At 44.8% G+C, this 22,827-nt stretch overlaps 19 non-coding genes across 19 annotated transcripts; all 19 read left to right on the top strand.

Annotated features, from left to right (window-relative positions):
• The first annotated feature begins 783 nt into the window (after positions 1–783).
• TRNAR-ACG (transfer RNA arginine (anticodon ACG)) lies at positions 784–856 on the top strand. The gene has a single exon. It is a non-coding gene; the product is annotated as a tRNA-Arg (tRNA).
• Positions 857–1,964: 1,108 nt separating this feature from the next.
• Positions 1,965–2,037, top strand: TRNAR-ACG (transfer RNA arginine (anticodon ACG)). The gene has a single exon. It is a non-coding gene; the product is annotated as a tRNA-Arg (tRNA).
• A 1,108-nt stretch (positions 2,038–3,145) lies between these two features.
• Positions 3,146–3,218, top strand: TRNAR-ACG (transfer RNA arginine (anticodon ACG)). Its single transcript has one exon. It is a non-coding gene; the product is annotated as a tRNA-Arg (tRNA).
• A 1,108-nt stretch (positions 3,219–4,326) lies between these two features.
• On the top strand, positions 4,327–4,399 carry TRNAR-ACG (transfer RNA arginine (anticodon ACG)). Its single transcript has one exon. It is a non-coding gene; the product is annotated as a tRNA-Arg (tRNA).
• Positions 4,400–5,507: 1,108 nt separating this feature from the next.
• TRNAR-ACG (transfer RNA arginine (anticodon ACG)) lies at positions 5,508–5,580 on the top strand. The gene has a single exon. It is a non-coding gene; the product is annotated as a tRNA-Arg (tRNA).
• A 1,108-nt stretch (positions 5,581–6,688) lies between these two features.
• On the top strand, positions 6,689–6,761 carry TRNAR-ACG (transfer RNA arginine (anticodon ACG)). The gene has a single exon. It is a non-coding gene; the product is annotated as a tRNA-Arg (tRNA).
• A 1,108-nt stretch (positions 6,762–7,869) lies between these two features.
• Positions 7,870–7,942, top strand: TRNAR-ACG (transfer RNA arginine (anticodon ACG)). Its single transcript has one exon. It is a non-coding gene; the product is annotated as a tRNA-Arg (tRNA).
• Positions 7,943–9,050: 1,108 nt separating this feature from the next.
• Positions 9,051–9,123, top strand: TRNAR-ACG (transfer RNA arginine (anticodon ACG)). Its single transcript has one exon. It is a non-coding gene; the product is annotated as a tRNA-Arg (tRNA).
• Positions 9,124–10,231: 1,108 nt separating this feature from the next.
• TRNAR-ACG (transfer RNA arginine (anticodon ACG)) lies at positions 10,232–10,304 on the top strand. The gene has a single exon. It is a non-coding gene; the product is annotated as a tRNA-Arg (tRNA).
• A 1,108-nt stretch (positions 10,305–11,412) lies between these two features.
• TRNAR-ACG (transfer RNA arginine (anticodon ACG)) lies at positions 11,413–11,485 on the top strand. Its single transcript has one exon. It is a non-coding gene; the product is annotated as a tRNA-Arg (tRNA).
• A 1,108-nt stretch (positions 11,486–12,593) lies between these two features.
• TRNAR-ACG (transfer RNA arginine (anticodon ACG)) lies at positions 12,594–12,666 on the top strand. Its single transcript has one exon. It is a non-coding gene; the product is annotated as a tRNA-Arg (tRNA).
• Positions 12,667–13,774: 1,108 nt separating this feature from the next.
• TRNAR-ACG (transfer RNA arginine (anticodon ACG)) lies at positions 13,775–13,847 on the top strand. The gene has a single exon. It is a non-coding gene; the product is annotated as a tRNA-Arg (tRNA).
• A 1,108-nt stretch (positions 13,848–14,955) lies between these two features.
• On the top strand, positions 14,956–15,028 carry TRNAR-ACG (transfer RNA arginine (anticodon ACG)). Its single transcript has one exon. It is a non-coding gene; the product is annotated as a tRNA-Arg (tRNA).
• Positions 15,029–16,136: 1,108 nt separating this feature from the next.
• Positions 16,137–16,209, top strand: TRNAR-ACG (transfer RNA arginine (anticodon ACG)). The gene has a single exon. It is a non-coding gene; the product is annotated as a tRNA-Arg (tRNA).
• Positions 16,210–17,317: 1,108 nt separating this feature from the next.
• On the top strand, positions 17,318–17,390 carry TRNAR-ACG (transfer RNA arginine (anticodon ACG)). The gene has a single exon. It is a non-coding gene; the product is annotated as a tRNA-Arg (tRNA).
• Positions 17,391–18,498: 1,108 nt separating this feature from the next.
• TRNAR-ACG (transfer RNA arginine (anticodon ACG)) lies at positions 18,499–18,571 on the top strand. The gene has a single exon. It is a non-coding gene; the product is annotated as a tRNA-Arg (tRNA).
• A 1,108-nt stretch (positions 18,572–19,679) lies between these two features.
• On the top strand, positions 19,680–19,752 carry TRNAR-ACG (transfer RNA arginine (anticodon ACG)). The gene has a single exon. It is a non-coding gene; the product is annotated as a tRNA-Arg (tRNA).
• Positions 19,753–20,860: 1,108 nt separating this feature from the next.
• Positions 20,861–20,933, top strand: TRNAR-ACG (transfer RNA arginine (anticodon ACG)). The gene has a single exon. It is a non-coding gene; the product is annotated as a tRNA-Arg (tRNA).
• A 1,108-nt stretch (positions 20,934–22,041) lies between these two features.
• TRNAR-ACG (transfer RNA arginine (anticodon ACG)) lies at positions 22,042–22,114 on the top strand. The gene has a single exon. It is a non-coding gene; the product is annotated as a tRNA-Arg (tRNA).
• The last annotated feature ends 713 nt before the right edge of the window (positions 22,115–22,827 follow it).

The following is a 22,827-nucleotide window of genomic DNA, read 5'->3' as shown; positions in this document are numbered from 1 at the left end:
CGTTTAAAATTTAGAAACAACCTACACGAAGGCCGCCACTAAGACGTCGCATGCGCGATACTCTTCATTTGGTTAGGGTAGAATTAATAGAAGGTAGCGTATTCGAGATTCAACAATGCAAGTTTACGTACGAGTGGAAGAAATCTAGCGGTTGGTATCATGAGACGAGAACGGTAACGTTGCGCATCAGAGATTGACAGTTCGAGACGAAAACTCTTCTCGAAGGTCATTTGTACGGTCATGAATGCTTTTCTATGGATTGCATACGTCACACCGCATACCTTTATCCGATAAACCCATTTAAGCTCATCTCCGTAATGTGGCGAGTAATATAATGGTAAGGTAAGAGACAAGAGATCCTACGAAAAATACGACGATCAAGAAGTATGACGAGAAATAAGTGGTCTTCACATGCGAGATCTTCGTTCCCTTCGCTTTTCGATGAAAGGTCGAAGATCCTATGGCCTAATGGATAAGGCGTTGGTCTTCGAAACCAAAGATTCTAGGTTCGACCCCTAGTAGGGTCGGTTTAGAATCGTGACCCTAGTGCACGACGATCGAGAATCATTCACGGAATCATAATGCGCATTCGTCTCAACCGTCCAGAAAATGTGATCTTGTATCCACTGCTTTGGCTTAATGGTTGCATTCATTTACGAGGATGATGATGTTTAATAGGTAAAAGAAATGGAATGGTTTATCCGGCACAAATTCCTCGTCAAAAGTGTGCCGCGCGTCAATCGCGATCCTCAATGGGAGTACAATTACCAACGGAAAACCGAAGATCCTATGGCCCAATGGATAAGGCGCTGGTCTACGAAACCAGAGATTCTAGGTTCGATCCCTAGTAGGATCGATTAGGATTAGGCTCCGCTTCTCGAGAATCGGAATACAACGATGACAACGAGAGTGCTCGGTAACGTTGCGCAATCAATACATGCGTGGATTGGGGAAGGGATAAAAGTCGCTCATTTGAACGTAATCATCGATCACGACGATGCCGTTCACATATTTTTAATGCGCACTCGCTCGAGGGAACATATGAACAATGCCTTTCTTGCTTAGGCTCGCCGTGCTCCTGTCCGGCCTAGTTTGAATACAAGCGAGTAGACGCGAGAATGTGATGACGCCTAGTTGTTGTATGGTGTGCATTTGAATGTAGTCGTCCACAAGGATGACGTCGTTTAAAATTTAGAAACAACCTACACGAAGGCCGCCACTAAGACGTCGCATGCGCGATACTCTTCATTTGGTTAGGGTAGAATTAATAGAAGGTAGCGTATTCGAGATTCAACAATGCAAGTTTACGTACGAGTGGAAGAAATCTAGCGGTTGGTATCATGAGACGAGAACGGTAACGTTGCGCATCAGAGATTGACAGTTCGAGACGAAAACTCTTCTCGAAGGTCATTTGTACGGTCATGAATGCTTTTCTATGGATTGCATACGTCACACCGCATACCTTTATCCGATAAACCCATTTAAGCTCATCTCCGTAATGTGGCGAGTAATATAATGGTAAGGTAAGAGACAAGAGATCCTACGAAAAATACGACGATCAAGAAGTATGACGAGAAATAAGTGGTCTTCACATGCGAGATCTTCGTTCCCTTCGCTTTTCGATGAAAGGTCGAAGATCCTATGGCCTAATGGATAAGGCGTTGGTCTTCGAAACCAAAGATTCTAGGTTCGACCCCTAGTAGGGTCGGTTTAGAATCGTGACCCTAGTGCACGACGATCGAGAATCATTCACGGAATCATAATGCGCATTCGTCTCAACCGTCCAGAAAATGTGATCTTGTATCCACTGTTTTGGCTTAATGGTTGCATTCATTTACGAGGATGATGATGTTTAATAGGTAAAAGAAATGGAATGGTTTATCCGGCACAAATTCCTCGTCAAAAGTGTGCCGCGCGTCAATCGCGATCCTCAATGGGAGTACAATTACCAACGGAAAACCGAAGATCCTATGGCCCAATGGATAAGGCGCTGGTCTACGAAACCAGAGATTCTAGGTTCGATCCCTAGTAGGATCGATTAGGATTAGGCTCCGCTTCTCGAGAATCGGAATACAACGATGACAACGAGAGTGCTCGGTAACGTTGCGCAATCAATACATGCGTGGATTGGGGAAGGGATAAAAGTCGCTCATTTGAACGTAATCATCGATCACGACGATGCCGTTCACATATTTTTAATGCGCACTCGCTCGAGGGAACATATGAACAATGCCTTTCTTGCTTAGGCTCGCCGTGCTCCTGTCCGGCCTAGTTTGAATACAAGCGAGTAGACGCGAGAATGTGATGACGCCTAGTTGTTGTATGGTGTGCATTTGAATGTAGTCGTCCACAAGGATGACGTCGTTTAAAATTTAGAAACAACCTACACGAAGGCCGCCACTAAGACGTCGCATGCGCGATACTCTTCATTTGGTTAGGGTAGAATTAATAGAAGGTAGCGTATTCGAGATTCAACAATGCAAGTTTACGTACGAGTGGAAGAAATCTAGCGGTTGGTATCATGAGACGAGAACGGTAACGTTGCGCATCAGAGATTGACAGTTCGAGACGAAAACTCTTCTCGAAGGTCATTTGTACGGTCATGAATGCTTTTCTATGGATTGCATACGTCACACCGCATACCTTTATCCGATAAACCCATTTAAGCTCATCTCCGTAATGTGGCGAGTAATATAATGGTAAGGTAAGAGACAAGAGATCCTACGAAAAATACGACGATCAAGAAGTATGACGAGAAATAAGTGGTCTTCACATGCGAGATCTTCGTTCCCTTCGCTTTTCGATGAAAGGTCGAAGATCCTATGGCCTAATGGATAAGGCGTTGGTCTTCGAAACCAAAGATTCTAGGTTCGACCCCTAGTAGGGTCGGTTTAGAATCGTGACCCTAGTGCACGACGATCGAGAATCATTCACGGAATCATAATGCGCATTCGTCTCAACCGTCCAGAAAATGTGATCTTGTATCCACTGCTTTGGCTTAATGGTTGCATTCATTTACGAGGATGATGATGTTTAATAGGTAAAAGAAATGGAATGGTTTATCCGGCACAAATTCCTCGTCAAAAGTGTGCCGCGCGTCAATCGCGATCCTCAATGGGAGTACAATTACCAACGGAAAACCGAAGATCCTATGGCCCAATGGATAAGGCGCTGGTCTACGAAACCAGAGATTCTAGGTTCGATCCCTAGTAGGATCGATTAGGATTAGGCTCCGCTTCTCGAGAATCGGAATACAACGATGACAACGAGAGTGCTCGGTAACGTTGCGCAATCAATACATGCGTGGATTGGGGAAGGGATAAAAGTCGCTCATTTGAACGTAATCATCGATCACGACGATGCCGTTCACATATTTTTAATGCGCACTCGCTCGAGGGAACATATGAACAATGCCTTTCTTGCTTAGGCTCGCCGTGCTCCTGTCCGGCCTAGTTTGAATACAAGCGAGTAGACGCGAGAATGTGATGACGCCTAGTTGTTGTATGGTGTGCATTTGAATGTAGTCGTCCACAAGGATGACGTCGTTTAAAATTTAGAAACAACCTACACGAAGGCCGCCACTAAGACGTCGCATGCGCGATACTCTTCATTTGGTTAGGGTAGAATTAATAGAAGGTAGCGTATTCGAGATTCAACAATGCAAGTTTACGTACGAGTGGAAGAAATCTAGCGGTTGGTATCATGAGACGAGAACGGTAACGTTGCGCATCAGAGATTGACAGTTCGAGACGAAAACTCTTCTCGAAGGTCATTTGTACGGTCATGAATGCTTTTCTATGGATTGCATACGTCACACCGCATACCTTTATCCGATAAACCCATTTAAGCTCATCTCCGTAATGTGGCGAGTAATATAATGGTAAGGTAAGAGACAAGAGATCCTACGAAAAATACGACGATCAAGAAGTATGACGAGAAATAAGTGGTCTTCACATGCGAGATCTTCGTTCCCTTCGCTTTTCGATGAAAGGTCGAAGATCCTATGGCCTAATGGATAAGGCGTTGGTCTTCGAAACCAAAGATTCTAGGTTCGACCCCTAGTAGGGTCGGTTTAGAATCGTGACCCTAGTGCACGACGATCGAGAATCATTCACGGAATCATAATGCGCATTCGTCTCAACCGTCCAGAAAATGTGATCTTGTATCCACTGTTTTGGCTTAATGGTTGCATTCATTTACGAGGATGATGATGTTTAATAGGTAAAAGAAATGGAATGGTTTATCCGGCACAAATTCCTCGTCAAAAGTGTGCCGCGCGTCAATCGCGATCCTCAATGGGAGTACAATTACCAACGGAAAACCGAAGATCCTATGGCCCAATGGATAAGGCGCTGGTCTACGAAACCAGAGATTCTAGGTTCGATCCCTAGTAGGATCGATTAGGATTAGGCTCCGCTTCTCGAGAATCGGAATACAACGATGACAACGAGAGTGCTCGGTAACGTTGCGCAATCAATACATGCGTGGATTGGGGAAGGGATAAAAGTCGCTCATTTGAACGTAATCATCGATCACGACGATGCCGTTCACATATTTTTAATGCGCACTCGCTCGAGGGAACATATGAACAATGCCTTTCTTGCTTAGGCTCGCCGTGCTCCTGTCCGGCCTAGTTTGAATACAAGCGAGTAGACGCGAGAATGTGATGACGCCTAGTTGTTGTATGGTGTGCATTTGAATGTAGTCGTCCACAAGGATGACGTCGTTTAAAATTTAGAAACAACCTACACGAAGGCCGCCACTAAGACGTCGCATGCGCGATACTCTTCATTTGGTTAGGGTAGAATTAATAGAAGGTAGCGTATTCGAGATTCAACAATGCAAGTTTACGTACGAGTGGAAGAAATCTAGCGGTTGGTATCATGAGACGAGAACGGTAACGTTGCGCATCAGAGATTGACAGTTCGAGACGAAAACTCTTCTCGAAGGTCATTTGTACGGTCATGAATGCTTTTCTATGGATTGCATACGTCACACCGCATACCTTTATCCGATAAACCCATTTAAGCTCATCTCCGTAATGTGGCGAGTAATATAATGGTAAGGTAAGAGACAAGAGATCCTACGAAAAATACGACGATCAAGAAGTATGACGAGAAATAAGTGGTCTTCACATGCGAGATCTTCGTTCCCTTCGCTTTTCGATGAAAGGTCGAAGATCCTATGGCCTAATGGATAAGGCGTTGGTCTTCGAAACCAAAGATTCTAGGTTCGACCCCTAGTAGGGTCGGTTTAGAATCGTGACCCTAGTGCACGACGATCGAGAATCATTCACGGAATCATAATGCGCATTCGTCTCAACCGTCCAGAAAATGTGATCTTGTATCCACTGCTTTGGCTTAATGGTTGCATTCATTTACGAGGATGATGATGTTTAATAGGTAAAAGAAATGGAATGGTTTATCCGGCACAAATTCCTCGTCAAAAGTGTGCCGCGCGTCAATCGCGATCCTCAATGGGAGTACAATTACCAACGGAAAACCGAAGATCCTATGGCCCAATGGATAAGGCGCTGGTCTACGAAACCAGAGATTCTAGGTTCGATCCCTAGTAGGATCGATTAGGATTAGGCTCCGCTTCTCGAGAATCGGAATACAACGATGACAACGAGAGTGCTCGGTAACGTTGCGCAATCAATACATGCGTGGATTGGGGAAGGGATAAAAGTCGCTCATTTGAACGTAATCATCGATCACGACGATGCCGTTCACATATTTTTAATGCGCACTCGCTCGAGGGAACATATGAACAATGCCTTTCTTGCTTAGGCTCGCCGTGCTCCTGTCCGGCCTAGTTTGAATACAAGCGAGTAGACGCGAGAATGTGATGACGCCTAGTTGTTGTATGGTGTGCATTTGAATGTAGTCGTCCACAAGGATGACGTCGTTTAAAATTTAGAAACAACCTACACGAAGGCCGCCACTAAGACGTCGCATGCGCGATACTCTTCATTTGGTTAGGGTAGAATTAATAGAAGGTAGCGTATTCGAGATTCAACAATGCAAGTTTACGTACGAGTGGAAGAAATCTAGCGGTTGGTATCATGAGACGAGAACGGTAACGTTGCGCATCAGAGATTGACAGTTCGAGACGAAAACTCTTCTCGAAGGTCATTTGTACGGTCATGAATGCTTTTCTATGGATTGCATACGTCACACCGCATACCTTTATCCGATAAACCCATTTAAGCTCATCTCCGTAATGTGGCGAGTAATATAATGGTAAGGTAAGAGACAAGAGATCCTACGAAAAATACGACGATCAAGAAGTATGACGAGAAATAAGTGGTCTTCACATGCGAGATCTTCGTTCCCTTCGCTTTTCGATGAAAGGTCGAAGATCCTATGGCCTAATGGATAAGGCGTTGGTCTTCGAAACCAAAGATTCTAGGTTCGACCCCTAGTAGGGTCGGTTTAGAATCGTGACCCTAGTGCACGACGATCGAGAATCATTCACGGAATCATAATGCGCATTCGTCTCAACCGTCCAGAAAATGTGATCTTGTATCCACTGCTTTGGCTTAATGGTTGCATTCATTTACGAGGATGATGATGTTTAATAGGTAAAAGAAATGGAATGGTTTATCCGGCACAAATTCCTCGTCAAAAGTGTGCCGCGCGTCAATCGCGATCCTCAATGGGAGTACAATTACCAACGGAAAACCGAAGATCCTATGGCCCAATGGATAAGGCGCTGGTCTACGAAACCAGAGATTCTAGGTTCGATCCCTAGTAGGATCGATTAGGATTAGGCTCCGCTTCTCGAGAATCGGAATACAACGATGACAACGAGAGTGCTCGGTAACGTTGCGCAATCAATACATGCGTGGATTGGGGAAGGGATAAAAGTCGCTCATTTGAACGTAATCATCGATCACGACGATGCCGTTCACATATTTTTAATGCGCACTCGCTCGAGGGAACATATGAACAATGCCTTTCTTGCTTAGGCTCGCCGTGCTCCTGTCCGGCCTAGTTTGAATACAAGCGAGTAGACGCGAGAATGTGATGACGCCTAGTTGTTGTATGGTGTGCATTTGAATGTAGTCGTCCACAAGGATGACGTCGTTTAAAATTTAGAAACAACCTACACGAAGGCCGCCACTAAGACGTCGCATGCGCGATACTCTTCATTTGGTTAGGGTAGAATTAATAGAAGGTAGCGTATTCGAGATTCAACAATGCAAGTTTACGTACGAGTGGAAGAAATCTAGCGGTTGGTATCATGAGACGAGAACGGTAACGTTGCGCATCAGAGATTGACAGTTCGAGACGAAAACTCTTCTCGAAGGTCATTTGTACGGTCATGAATGCTTTTCTATGGATTGCATACGTCACACCGCATACCTTTATCCGATAAACCCATTTAAGCTCATCTCCGTAATGTGGCGAGTAATATAATGGTAAGGTAAGAGACAAGAGATCCTACGAAAAATACGACGATCAAGAAGTATGACGAGAAATAAGTGGTCTTCACATGCGAGATCTTCGTTCCCTTCGCTTTTCGATGAAAGGTCGAAGATCCTATGGCCTAATGGATAAGGCGTTGGTCTTCGAAACCAAAGATTCTAGGTTCGACCCCTAGTAGGGTCGGTTTAGAATCGTGACCCTAGTGCACGACGATCGAGAATCATTCACGGAATCATAATGCGCATTCGTCTCAACCGTCCAGAAAATGTGATCTTGTATCCACTGCTTTGGCTTAATGGTTGCATTCATTTACGAGGATGATGATGTTTAATAGGTAAAAGAAATGGAATGGTTTATCCGGCACAAATTCCTCGTCAAAAGTGTGCCGCGCGTCAATCGCGATCCTCAATGGGAGTACAATTACCAACGGAAAACCGAAGATCCTATGGCCCAATGGATAAGGCGCTGGTCTACGAAACCAGAGATTCTAGGTTCGATCCCTAGTAGGATCGATTAGGATTAGGCTCCGCTTCTCGAGAATCGGAATACAACGATGACAACGAGAGTGCTCGGTAACGTTGCGCAATCAATACATGCGTGGATTGGGGAAGGGATAAAAGTCGCTCATTTGAACGTAATCATCGATCACGACGATGCCGTTCACATATTTTTAATGCGCACTCGCTCGAGGGAACATATGAACAATGCCTTTCTTGCTTAGGCTCGCCGTGCTCCTGTCCGGCCTAGTTTGAATACAAGCGAGTAGACGCGAGAATGTGATGACGCCTAGTTGTTGTATGGTGTGCATTTGAATGTAGTCGTCCACAAGGATGACGTCGTTTAAAATTTAGAAACAACCTACACGAAGGCCGCCACTAAGACGTCGCATGCGCGATACTCTTCATTTGGTTAGGGTAGAATTAATAGAAGGTAGCGTATTCGAGATTCAACAATGCAAGTTTACGTACGAGTGGAAGAAATCTAGCGGTTGGTATCATGAGACGAGAACGGTAACGTTGCGCATCAGAGATTGACAGTTCGAGACGAAAACTCTTCTCGAAGGTCATTTGTACGGTCATGAATGCTTTTCTATGGATTGCATACGTCACACCGCATACCTTTATCCGATAAACCCATTTAAGCTCATCTCCGTAATGTGGCGAGTAATATAATGGTAAGGTAAGAGACAAGAGATCCTACGAAAAATACGACGATCAAGAAGTATGACGAGAAATAAGTGGTCTTCACATGCGAGATCTTCGTTCCCTTCGCTTTTCGATGAAAGGTCGAAGATCCTATGGCCTAATGGATAAGGCGTTGGTCTTCGAAACCAAAGATTCTAGGTTCGACCCCTAGTAGGGTCGGTTTAGAATCGTGACCCTAGTGCACGACGATCGAGAATCATTCACGGAATCATAATGCGCATTCGTCTCAACCGTCCAGAAAATGTGATCTTGTATCCACTGCTTTGGCTTAATGGTTGCATTCATTTACGAGGATGATGATGTTTAATAGGTAAAAGAAATGGAATGGTTTATCCGGCACAAATTCCTCGTCAAAAGTGTGCCGCGCGTCAATCGCGATCCTCAATGGGAGTACAATTACCAACGGAAAACCGAAGATCCTATGGCCCAATGGATAAGGCGCTGGTCTACGAAACCAGAGATTCTAGGTTCGATCCCTAGTAGGATCGATTAGGATTAGGCTCCGCTTCTCGAGAATCGGAATACAACGATGACAACGAGAGTGCTCGGTAACGTTGCGCAATCAATACATGCGTGGATTGGGGAAGGGATAAAAGTCGCTCATTTGAACGTAATCATCGATCACGACGATGCCGTTCACATATTTTTAATGCGCACTCGCTCGAGGGAACATATGAACAATGCCTTTCTTGCTTAGGCTCGCCGTGCTCCTGTCCGGCCTAGTTTGAATACAAGCGAGTAGACGCGAGAATGTGATGACGCCTAGTTGTTGTATGGTGTGCATTTGAATGTAGTCGTCCACAAGGATGACGTCGTTTAAAATTTAGAAACAACCTACACGAAGGCCGCCACTAAGACGTCGCATGCGCGATACTCTTCATTTGGTTAGGGTAGAATTAATAGAAGGTAGCGTATTCGAGATTCAACAATGCAAGTTTACGTACGAGTGGAAGAAATCTAGCGGTTGGTATCATGAGACGAGAACGGTAACGTTGCGCATCAGAGATTGACAGTTCGAGACGAAAACTCTTCTCGAAGGTCATTTGTACGGTCATGAATGCTTTTCTATGGATTGCATACGTCACACCGCATACCTTTATCCGATAAACCCATTTAAGCTCATCTCCGTAATGTGGCGAGTAATATAATGGTAAGGTAAGAGACAAGAGATCCTACGAAAAATACGACGATCAAGAAGTATGACGAGAAATAAGTGGTCTTCACATGCGAGATCTTCGTTCCCTTCGCTTTTCGATGAAAGGTCGAAGATCCTATGGCCTAATGGATAAGGCGTTGGTCTTCGAAACCAAAGATTCTAGGTTCGACCCCTAGTAGGGTCGGTTTAGAATCGTGACCCTAGTGCACGACGATCGAGAATCATTCACGGAATCATAATGCGCATTCGTCTCAACCGTCCAGAAAATGTGATCTTGTATCCACTGCTTTGGCTTAATGGTTGCATTCATTTACGAGGATGATGATGTTTAATAGGTAAAAGAAATGGAATGGTTTATCCGGCACAAATTCCTCGTCAAAAGTGTGCCGCGCGTCAATCGCGATCCTCAATGGGAGTACAATTACCAACGGAAAACCGAAGATCCTATGGCCCAATGGATAAGGCGCTGGTCTACGAAACCAGAGATTCTAGGTTCGATCCCTAGTAGGATCGATTAGGATTAGGCTCCGCTTCTCGAGAATCGGAATACAACGATGACAACGAGAGTGCTCGGTAACGTTGCGCAATCAATACATGCGTGGATTGGGGAAGGGATAAAAGTCGCTCATTTGAACGTAATCATCGATCACGACGATGCCGTTCACATATTTTTAATGCGCACTCGCTCGAGGGAACATATGAACAATGCCTTTCTTGCTTAGGCTCGCCGTGCTCCTGTCCGGCCTAGTTTGAATACAAGCGAGTAGACGCGAGAATGTGATGACGCCTAGTTGTTGTATGGTGTGCATTTGAATGTAGTCGTCCACAAGGATGACGTCGTTTAAAATTTAGAAACAACCTACACGAAGGCCGCCACTAAGACGTCGCATGCGCGATACTCTTCATTTGGTTAGGGTAGAATTAATAGAAGGTAGCGTATTCGAGATTCAACAATGCAAGTTTACGTACGAGTGGAAGAAATCTAGCGGTTGGTATCATGAGACGAGAACGGTAACGTTGCGCATCAGAGATTGACAGTTCGAGACGAAAACTCTTCTCGAAGGTCATTTGTACGGTCATGAATGCTTTTCTATGGATTGCATACGTCACACCGCATACCTTTATCCGATAAACCCATTTAAGCTCATCTCCGTAATGTGGCGAGTAATATAATGGTAAGGTAAGAGACAAGAGATCCTACGAAAAATACGACGATCAAGAAGTATGACGAGAAATAAGTGGTCTTCACATGCGAGATCTTCGTTCCCTTCGCTTTTCGATGAAAGGTCGAAGATCCTATGGCCTAATGGATAAGGCGTTGGTCTTCGAAACCAAAGATTCTAGGTTCGACCCCTAGTAGGGTCGGTTTAGAATCGTGACCCTAGTGCACGACGATCGAGAATCATTCACGGAATCATAATGCGCATTCGTCTCAACCGTCCAGAAAATGTGATCTTGTATCCACTGCTTTGGCTTAATGGTTGCATTCATTTACGAGGATGATGATGTTTAATAGGTAAAAGAAATGGAATGGTTTATCCGGCACAAATTCCTCGTCAAAAGTGTGCCGCGCGTCAATCGCGATCCTCAATGGGAGTACAATTACCAACGGAAAACCGAAGATCCTATGGCCCAATGGATAAGGCGCTGGTCTACGAAACCAGAGATTCTAGGTTCGATCCCTAGTAGGATCGATTAGGATTAGGCTCCGCTTCTCGAGAATCGGAATACAACGATGACAACGAGAGTGCTCGGTAACGTTGCGCAATCAATACATGCGTGGATTGGGGAAGGGATAAAAGTCGCTCATTTGAACGTAATCATCGATCACGACGATGCCGTTCACATATTTTTAATGCGCACTCGCTCGAGGGAACATATGAACAATGCCTTTCTTGCTTAGGCTCGCCGTGCTCCTGTCCGGCCTAGTTTGAATACAAGCGAGTAGACGCGAGAATGTGATGACGCCTAGTTGTTGTATGGTGTGCATTTGAATGTAGTCGTCCACAAGGATGACGTCGTTTAAAATTTAGAAACAACCTACACGAAGGCCGCCACTAAGACGTCGCATGCGCGATACTCTTCATTTGGTTAGGGTAGAATTAATAGAAGGTAGCGTATTCGAGATTCAACAATGCAAGTTTACGTACGAGTGGAAGAAATCTAGCGGTTGGTATCATGAGACGAGAACGGTAACGTTGCGCATCAGAGATTGACAGTTCGAGACGAAAACTCTTCTCGAAGGTCATTTGTACGGTCATGAATGCTTTTCTATGGATTGCATACGTCACACCGCATACCTTTATCCGATAAACCCATTTAAGCTCATCTCCGTAATGTGGCGAGTAATATAATGGTAAGGTAAGAGACAAGAGATCCTACGAAAAATACGACGATCAAGAAGTATGACGAGAAATAAGTGGTCTTCACATGCGAGATCTTCGTTCCCTTCGCTTTTCGATGAAAGGTCGAAGATCCTATGGCCTAATGGATAAGGCGTTGGTCTTCGAAACCAAAGATTCTAGGTTCGACCCCTAGTAGGGTCGGTTTAGAATCGTGACCCTAGTGCACGACGATCGAGAATCATTCACGGAATCATAATGCGCATTCGTCTCAACCGTCCAGAAAATGTGATCTTGTATCCACTGCTTTGGCTTAATGGTTGCATTCATTTACGAGGATGATGATGTTTAATAGGTAAAAGAAATGGAATGGTTTATCCGGCACAAATTCCTCGTCAAAAGTGTGCCGCGCGTCAATCGCGATCCTCAATGGGAGTACAATTACCAACGGAAAACCGAAGATCCTATGGCCCAATGGATAAGGCGCTGGTCTACGAAACCAGAGATTCTAGGTTCGATCCCTAGTAGGATCGATTAGGATTAGGCTCCGCTTCTCGAGAATCGGAATACAACGATGACAACGAGAGTGCTCGGTAACGTTGCGCAATCAATACATGCGTGGATTGGGGAAGGGATAAAAGTCGCTCATTTGAACGTAATCATCGATCACGACGATGCCGTTCACATATTTTTAATGCGCACTCGCTCGAGGGAACATATGAACAATGCCTTTCTTGCTTAGGCTCGCCGTGCTCCTGTCCGGCCTAGTTTGAATACAAGCGAGTAGACGCGAGAATGTGATGACGCCTAGTTGTTGTATGGTGTGCATTTGAATGTAGTCGTCCACAAGGATGACGTCGTTTAAAATTTAGAAACAACCTACACGAAGGCCGCCACTAAGACGTCGCATGCGCGATACTCTTCATTTGGTTAGGGTAGAATTAATAGAAGGTAGCGTATTCGAGATTCAACAATGCAAGTTTACGTACGAGTGGAAGAAATCTAGCGGTTGGTATCATGAGACGAGAACGGTAACGTTGCGCATCAGAGATTGACAGTTCGAGACGAAAACTCTTCTCGAAGGTCATTTGTACGGTCATGAATGCTTTTCTATGGATTGCATACGTCACACCGCATACCTTTATCCGATAAACCCATTTAAGCTCATCTCCGTAATGTGGCGAGTAATATAATGGTAAGGTAAGAGACAAGAGATCCTACGAAAAATACGACGATCAAGAAGTATGACGAGAAATAAGTGGTCTTCACATGCGAGATCTTCGTTCCCTTCGCTTTTCGATGAAAGGTCGAAGATCCTATGGCCTAATGGATAAGGCGTTGGTCTTCGAAACCAAAGATTCTAGGTTCGACCCCTAGTAGGGTCGGTTTAGAATCGTGACCCTAGTGCACGACGATCGAGAATCATTCACGGAATCATAATGCGCATTCGTCTCAACCGTCCAGAAAATGTGATCTTGTATCCACTGCTTTGGCTTAATGGTTGCATTCATTTACGAGGATGATGATGTTTAATAGGTAAAAGAAATGGAATGGTTTATCCGGCACAAATTCCTCGTCAAAAGTGTGCCGCGCGTCAATCGCGATCCTCAATGGGAGTACAATTACCAACGGAAAACCGAAGATCCTATGGCCCAATGGATAAGGCGCTGGTCTACGAAACCAGAGATTCTAGGTTCGATCCCTAGTAGGATCGATTAGGATTAGGCTCCGCTTCTCGAGAATCGGAATACAACGATGACAACGAGAGTGCTCGGTAACGTTGCGCAATCAATACATGCGTGGATTGGGGAAGGGATAAAAGTCGCTCATTTGAACGTAATCATCGATCACGACGATGCCGTTCACATATTTTTAATGCGCACTCGCTCGAGGGAACATATGAACAATGCCTTTCTTGCTTAGGCTCGCCGTGCTCCTGTCCGGCCTAGTTTGAATACAAGCGAGTAGACGCGAGAATGTGATGACGCCTAGTTGTTGTATGGTGTGCATTTGAATGTAGTCGTCCACAAGGATGACGTCGTTTAAAATTTAGAAACAACCTACACGAAGGCCGCCACTAAGACGTCGCATGCGCGATACTCTTCATTTGGTTAGGGTAGAATTAATAGAAGGTAGCGTATTCGAGATTCAACAATGCAAGTTTACGTACGAGTGGAAGAAATCTAGCGGTTGGTATCATGAGACGAGAACGGTAACGTTGCGCATCAGAGATTGACAGTTCGAGACGAAAACTCTTCTCGAAGGTCATTTGTACGGTCATGAATGCTTTTCTATGGATTGCATACGTCACACCGCATACCTTTATCCGATAAACCCATTTAAGCTCATCTCCGTAATGTGGCGAGTAATATAATGGTAAGGTAAGAGACAAGAGATCCTACGAAAAATACGACGATCAAGAAGTATGACGAGAAATAAGTGGTCTTCACATGCGAGATCTTCGTTCCCTTCGCTTTTCGATGAAAGGTCGAAGATCCTATGGCCTAATGGATAAGGCGTTGGTCTTCGAAACCAAAGATTCTAGGTTCGACCCCTAGTAGGGTCGGTTTAGAATCGTGACCCTAGTGCACGACGATCGAGAATCATTCACGGAATCATAATGCGCATTCGTCTCAACCGTCCAGAAAATGTGATCTTGTATCCACTGCTTTGGCTTAATGGTTGCATTCATTTACGAGGATGATGATGTTTAATAGGTAAAAGAAATGGAATGGTTTATCCGGCACAAATTCCTCGTCAAAAGTGTGCCGCGCGTCAATCGCGATCCTCAATGGGAGTACAATTACCAACGGAAAACCGAAGATCCTATGGCCCAATGGATAAGGCGCTGGTCTACGAAACCAGAGATTCTAGGTTCGATCCCTAGTAGGATCGATTAGGATTAGGCTCCGCTTCTCGAGAATCGGAATACAACGATGACAACGAGAGTGCTCGGTAACGTTGCGCAATCAATACATGCGTGGATTGGGGAAGGGATAAAAGTCGCTCATTTGAACGTAATCATCGATCACGACGATGCCGTTCACATATTTTTAATGCGCACTCGCTCGAGGGAACATATGAACAATGCCTTTCTTGCTTAGGCTCGCCGTGCTCCTGTCCGGCCTAGTTTGAATACAAGCGAGTAGACGCGAGAATGTGATGACGCCTAGTTGTTGTATGGTGTGCATTTGAATGTAGTCGTCCACAAGGATGACGTCGTTTAAAATTTAGAAACAACCTACACGAAGGCCGCCACTAAGACGTCGCATGCGCGATACTCTTCATTTGGTTAGGGTAGAATTAATAGAAGGTAGCGTATTCGAGATTCAACAATGCAAGTTTACGTACGAGTGGAAGAAATCTAGCGGTTGGTATCATGAGACGAGAACGGTAACGTTGCGCATCAGAGATTGACAGTTCGAGACGAAAACTCTTCTCGAAGGTCATTTGTACGGTCATGAATGCTTTTCTATGGATTGCATACGTCACACCGCATACCTTTATCCGATAAACCCATTTAAGCTCATCTCCGTAATGTGGCGAGTAATATAATGGTAAGGTAAGAGACAAGAGATCCTACGAAAAATACGACGATCAAGAAGTATGACGAGAAATAAGTGGTCTTCACATGCGAGATCTTCGTTCCCTTCGCTTTTCGATGAAAGGTCGAAGATCCTATGGCCTAATGGATAAGGCGTTGGTCTTCGAAACCAAAGATTCTAGGTTCGACCCCTAGTAGGGTCGGTTTAGAATCGTGACCCTAGTGCACGACGATCGAGAATCATTCACGGAATCATAATGCGCATTCGTCTCAACCGTCCAGAAAATGTGATCTTGTATCCACTGCTTTGGCTTAATGGTTGCATTCATTTACGAGGATGATGATGTTTAATAGGTAAAAGAAATGGAATGGTTTATCCGGCACAAATTCCTCGTCAAAAGTGTGCCGCGCGTCAATCGCGATCCTCAATGGGAGTACAATTACCAACGGAAAACCGAAGATCCTATGGCCCAATGGATAAGGCGCTGGTCTACGAAACCAGAGATTCTAGGTTCGATCCCTAGTAGGATCGATTAGGATTAGGCTCCGCTTCTCGAGAATCGGAATACAACGATGACAACGAGAGTGCTCGGTAACGTTGCGCAATCAATACATGCGTGGATTGGGGAAGGGATAAAAGTCGCTCATTTGAACGTAATCATCGATCACGACGATGCCGTTCACATATTTTTAATGCGCACTCGCTCGAGGGAACATATGAACAATGCCTTTCTTGCTTAGGCTCGCCGTGCTCCTGTCCGGCCTAGTTTGAATACAAGCGAGTAGACGCGAGAATGTGATGACGCCTAGTTGTTGTATGGTGTGCATTTGAATGTAGTCGTCCACAAGGATGACGTCGTTTAAAATTTAGAAACAACCTACACGAAGGCCGCCACTAAGACGTCGCATGCGCGATACTCTTCATTTGGTTAGGGTAGAATTAATAGAAGGTAGCGTATTCGAGATTCAACAATGCAAGTTTACGTACGAGTGGAAGAAATCTAGCGGTTGGTATCATGAGACGAGAACGGTAACGTTGCGCATCAGAGATTGACAGTTCGAGACGAAAACTCTTCTCGAAGGTCATTTGTACGGTCATGAATGCTTTTCTATGGATTGCATACGTCACACCGCATACCTTTATCCGATAAACCCATTTAAGCTCATCTCCGTAATGTGGCGAGTAATATAATGGTAAGGTAAGAGACAAGAGATCCTACGAAAAATACGACGATCAAGAAGTATGACGAGAAATAAGTGGTCTTCACATGCGAGATCTTCGTTCCCTTCGCTTTTCGATGAAAGGTCGAAGATCCTATGGCCTAATGGATAAGGCGTTGGTCTTCGAAACCAAAGATTCTAGGTTCGACCCCTAGTAGGGTCGGTTTAGAATCGTGACCCTAGTGCACGACGATCGAGAATCATTCACGGAATCATAATGCGCATTCGTCTCAACCGTCCAGAAAATGTGATCTTGTATCCACTGCTTTGGCTTAATGGTTGCATTCATTTACGAGGATGATGATGTTTAATAGGTAAAAGAAATGGAATGGTTTATCCGGCACAAATTCCTCGTCAAAAGTGTGCCGCGCGTCAATCGCGATCCTCAATGGGAGTACAATTACCAACGGAAAACCGAAGATCCTATGGCCCAATGGATAAGGCGCTGGTCTACGAAACCAGAGATTCTAGGTTCGATCCCTAGTAGGATCGATTAGGATTAGGCTCCGCTTCTCGAGAATCGGAATACAACGATGACAACGAGAGTGCTCGGTAACGTTGCGCAATCAATACATGCGTGGATTGGGGAAGGGATAAAAGTCGCTCATTTGAACGTAATCATCGATCACGACGATGCCGTTCACATATTTTTAATGCGCACTCGCTCGAGGGAACATATGAACAATGCCTTTCTTGCTTAGGCTCGCCGTGCTCCTGTCCGGCCTAGTTTGAATACAAGCGAGTAGACGCGAGAATGTGATGACGCCTAGTTGTTGTATGGTGTGCATTTGAATGTAGTCGTCCACAAGGATGACGTCGTTTAAAATTTAGAAACAACCTACACGAAGGCCGCCACTAAGACGTCGCATGCGCGATACTCTTCATTTGGTTAGGGTAGAATTAATAGAAGGTAGCGTATTCGAGATTCAACAATGCAAGTTTACGTACGAGTGGAAGAAATCTAGCGGTTGGTATCATGAGACGAGAACGGTAACGTTGCGCATCAGAGATTGACAGTTCGAGACGAAAACTCTTCTCGAAGGTCATTTGTACGGTCATGAATGCTTTTCTATGGATTGCATACGTCACACCGCATACCTTTATCCGATAAACCCATTTAAGCTCATCTCCGTAATGTGGCGAGTAATATAATGGTAAGGTAAGAGACAAGAGATCCTACGAAAAATACGACGATCAAGAAGTATGACGAGAAATAAGTGGTCTTCACATGCGAGATCTTCGTTCCCTTCGCTTTTCGATGAAAGGTCGAAGATCCTATGGCCTAATGGATAAGGCGTTGGTCTTCGAAACCAAAGATTCTAGGTTCGACCCCTAGTAGGGTCGGTTTAGAATCGTGACCCTAGTGCACGACGATCGAGAATCATTCACGGAATCATAATGCGCATTCGTCTCAACCGTCCAGAAAATGTGATCTTGTATCCACTGCTTTGGCTTAATGGTTGCATTCATTTACGAGGATGATGATGTTTAATAGGTAAAAGAAATGGAATGGTTTATCCGGCACAAATTCCTCGTCAAAAGTGTGCCGCGCGTCAATCGCGATCCTCAATGGGAGTACAATTACCAACGGAAAACCGAAGATCCTATGGCCCAATGGATAAGGCGCTGGTCTACGAAACCAGAGATTCTAGGTTCGATCCCTAGTAGGATCGATTAGGATTAGGCTCCGCTTCTCGAGAATCGGAATACAACGATGACAACGAGAGTGCTCGGTAACGTTGCGCAATCAATACATGCGTGGATTGGGGAAGGGATAAAAGTCGCTCATTTGAACGTAATCATCGATCACGACGATGCCGTTCACATATTTTTAATGCGCACTCGCTCGAGGGAACATATGAACAATGCCTTTCTTGCTTAGGCTCGCCGTGCTCCTGTCCGGCCTAGTTTGAATACAAGCGAGTAGACGCGAGAATGTGATGACGCCTAGTTGTTGTATGGTGTGCATTTGAATGTAGTCGTCCACAAGGATGACGTCGTTTAAAATTTAGAAACAACCTACACGAAGGCCGCCACTAAGACGTCGCATGCGCGATACTCTTCATTTGGTTAGGGTAGAATTAATAGAAGGTAGCGTATTCGAGATTCAACAATGCAAGTTTACGTACGAGTGGAAGAAATCTAGCGGTTGGTATCATGAGACGAGAACGGTAACGTTGCGCATCAGAGATTGACAGTTCGAGACGAAAACTCTTCTCGAAGGTCATTTGTACGGTCATGAATGCTTTTCTATGGATTGCATACGTCACACCGCATACCTTTATCCGATAAACCCATTTAAGCTCATCTCCGTAATGTGGCGAGTAATATAATGGTAAGGTAAGAGACAAGAGATCCTACGAAAAATACGACGATCAAGAAGTATGACGAGAAATAAGTGGTCTTCACATGCGAGATCTTCGTTCCCTTCGCTTTTCGATGAAAGGTCGAAGATCCTATGGCCTAATGGATAAGGCGTTGGTCTTCGAAACCAAAGATTCTAGGTTCGACCCCTAGTAGGGTCGGTTTAGAATCGTGACCCTAGTGCACGACGATCGAGAATCATTCACGGAATCATAATGCGCATTCGTCTCAACCGTCCAGAAAATGTGATCTTGTATCCACTGCTTTGGCTTAATGGTTGCATTCATTTACGAGGATGATGATGTTTAATAGGTAAAAGAAATGGAATGGTTTATCCGGCACAAATTCCTCGTCAAAAGTGTGCCGCGCGTCAATCGCGATCCTCAATGGGAGTACAATTACCAACGGAAAACCGAAGATCCTATGGCCCAATGGATAAGGCGCTGGTCTACGAAACCAGAGATTCTAGGTTCGATCCCTAGTAGGATCGATTAGGATTAGGCTCCGCTTCTCGAGAATCGGAATACAACGATGACAACGAGAGTGCTCGGTAACGTTGCGCAATCAATACATGCGTGGATTGGGGAAGGGATAAAAGTCGCTCATTTGAACGTAATCATCGATCACGACGATGCCGTTCACATATTTTTAATGCGCACTCGCTCGAGGGAACATATGAACAATGCCTTTCTTGCTTAGGCTCGCCGTGCTCCTGTCCGGCCTAGTTTGAATACAAGCGAGTAGACGCGAGAATGTGATGACGCCTAGTTGTTGTATGGTGTGCATTTGAATGTAGTCGTCCACAAGGATGACGTCGTTTAAAATTTAGAAACAACCTACACGAAGGCCGCCACTAAGACGTCGCATGCGCGATACTCTTCATTTGGTTAGGGTAGAATTAATAGAAGGTAGCGTATTCGAGATTCAACAATGCAAGTTTACGTACGAGTGGAAGAAATCTAGCGGTTGGTATCATGAGACGAGAACGGTAACGTTGCGCATCAGAGATTGACAGTTCGAGACGAAAACTCTTCTCGAAGGTCATTTGTACGGTCATGAATGCTTTTCTATGGATTGCATACGTCACACCGCATACCTTTATCCGATAAACCCATTTAAGCTCATCTCCGTAATGTGGCGAGTAATATAATGGTAAGGTAAGAGACAAGAGATCCTACGAAAAATACGACGATCAAGAAGTATGACGAGAAATAAGTGGTCTTCACATGCGAGATCTTCGTTCCCTTCGCTTTTCGATGAAAGGTCGAAGATCCTATGGCCTAATGGATAAGGCGTTGGTCTTCGAAACCAAAGATTCTAGGTTCGACCCCTAGTAGGGTCGGTTTAGAATCGTGACCCTAGTGCACGACGATCGAGAATCATTCACGGAATCATAATGCGCATTCGTCTCAACCGTCCAGAAAATGTGATCTTGTATCCACTGCTTTGGCTTAATGGTTGCATTCATTTACGAGGATGATGATGTTTAATAGGTAAAAGAAATGGAATGGTTTATCCGGCACAAATTCCTCGTCAAAAGTGTGCCGCGCGTCAATCGCGATCCTCAATGGGAGTACAATTACCAACGGAAAACCGAAGATCCTATGGCCCAATGGATAAGGCGCTGGTCTACGAAACCAGAGATTCTAGGTTCGATCCCTAGTAGGATCGATTAGGATTAGGCTCCGCTTCTCGAGAATCGGAATACAACGATGACAACGAGAGTGCTCGGTAACGTTGCGCAATCAATACATGCGTGGATTGGGGAAGGGATAAAAGTCGCTCATTTGAACGTAATCATCGATCACGACGATGCCGTTCACATATTTTTAATGCGCACTCGCTCGAGGGAACATATGAACAATGCCTTTCTTGCTTAGGCTCGCCGTGCTCCTGTCCGGCCTAGTTTGAATACAAGCGAGTAGACGCGAGAATGTGATGACGCCTAGTTGTTGTATGGTGTGCATTTGAATGTAGTCGTCCACAAGGATGACGTCGTTTAAAATTTAGAAACAACCTACACGAAGGCCGCCACTAAGACGTCGCATGCGCGATACTCTTCATTTGGTTAGGGTAGAATTAATAGAAGGTAGCGTATTCGAGATTCAACAATGCAAGTTTACGTACGAGTGGAAGAAATCTAGCGGTTGGTATCATGAGACGAGAACGGTAACGTTGCGCATCAGAGATTGACAGTTCGAGACGAAAACTCTTCTCGAAGGTCATTTGTACGGTCATGAATGCTTTTCTATGGATTGCATACGTCACACCGCATACCTTTATCCGATAAACCCATTTAAGCTCATCTCCGTAATGTGGCGAGTAATATAATGGTAAGGTAAGAGACAAGAGATCCTACGAAAAATACGACGATCAAGAAGTATGACGAGAAATAAGTGGTCTTCACATGCGAGATCTTCGTTCCCTTCGCTTTTCGATGAAAGGTCGAAGATCCTATGGCCTAATGGATAAGGCGTTGGTCTTCGAAACCAAAGATTCTAGGTTCGACCCCTAGTAGGGTCGGTTTAGAATCGTGACCCTAGTGCACGACGATCGAGAATCATTCACGGAATCATAATGCGCATTCGTCTCAACCGTCCAGAAAATGTGATCTTGTATCCACTGCTTTGGCTTAATGGTTGCATTCATTTACGAGGATGATGATGTTTAATAGGTAAAAGAAATGGAATGGTTTATCCGGCACAAATTCCTCGTCAAAAGTGTGCCGCGCGTCAATCGCGATCCTCAATGGGAGTACAATTACCAACGGAAAACCGAAGATCCTATGGCCCAATGGATAAGGCGCTGGTCTACGAAACCAGAGATTCTAGGTTCGATCCCTAGTAGGATCGATTAGGATTAGGCTCCGCTTCTCGAGAATCGGAATACAACGATGACAACGAGAGTGCTCGGTAACGTTGCGCAATCAATACATGCGTGGATTGGGGAAGGGATAAAAGTCGCTCATTTGAACGTAATCATCGATCACGACGATGCCGTTCACATATTTTTAATGCGCACTCGCTCGAGGGAACATATGAACAATGCCTTTCTTGCTTAGGCTCGCCGTGCTCCTGTCCGGCCTAGTTTGAATACAAGCGAGTAGACGCGAGAATGTGATGACGCCTAGTTGTTGTATGGTGTGCATTTGAATGTAGTCGTCCACAAGGATGACGTCGTTTAAAATTTAGAAACAACCTACACGAAGGCCGCCACTAAGACGTCGCATGCGCGATACTCTTCATTTGGTTAGGGTAGAATTAATAGAAGGTAGCGTATTCGAGATTCAACAATGCAAGTTTACGTACGAGTGGAAGAAATCTAGCGGTTGGTATCATGAGACGAGAACGGTAACGTTGCGCATCAGAGATTGACAGTTCGAGACGAAAACTCTTCTCGAAGGTCATTTGTACGGTCATGAATGCTTTTCTATGGATTGCATACGTCACACCGCATACCTTTATCCGATAAACCCATTTAAGCTCATCTCCGTAATGTGGCGAGTAATATAATGGTAAGGTAAGAGACAAGAGATCCTACGAAAAATACGACGATCAAGAAGTAT

This window comes from Azolla caroliniana, unplaced genomic scaffold (assembly GCF_043228905.1).
Source record: "Azolla caroliniana isolate FFs.n. ecotype wild unplaced genomic scaffold, voAzoCaro1.0.p SCAF_324, whole genome shotgun sequence".
NCBI lineage: Eukaryota > Viridiplantae > Streptophyta > Polypodiopsida > Salviniales > Salviniaceae > Azolla > Azolla caroliniana.
Note: the sequence above shows the minus strand (reverse complement) of the source record. Positions and strands in the feature narration are given on the sequence as shown.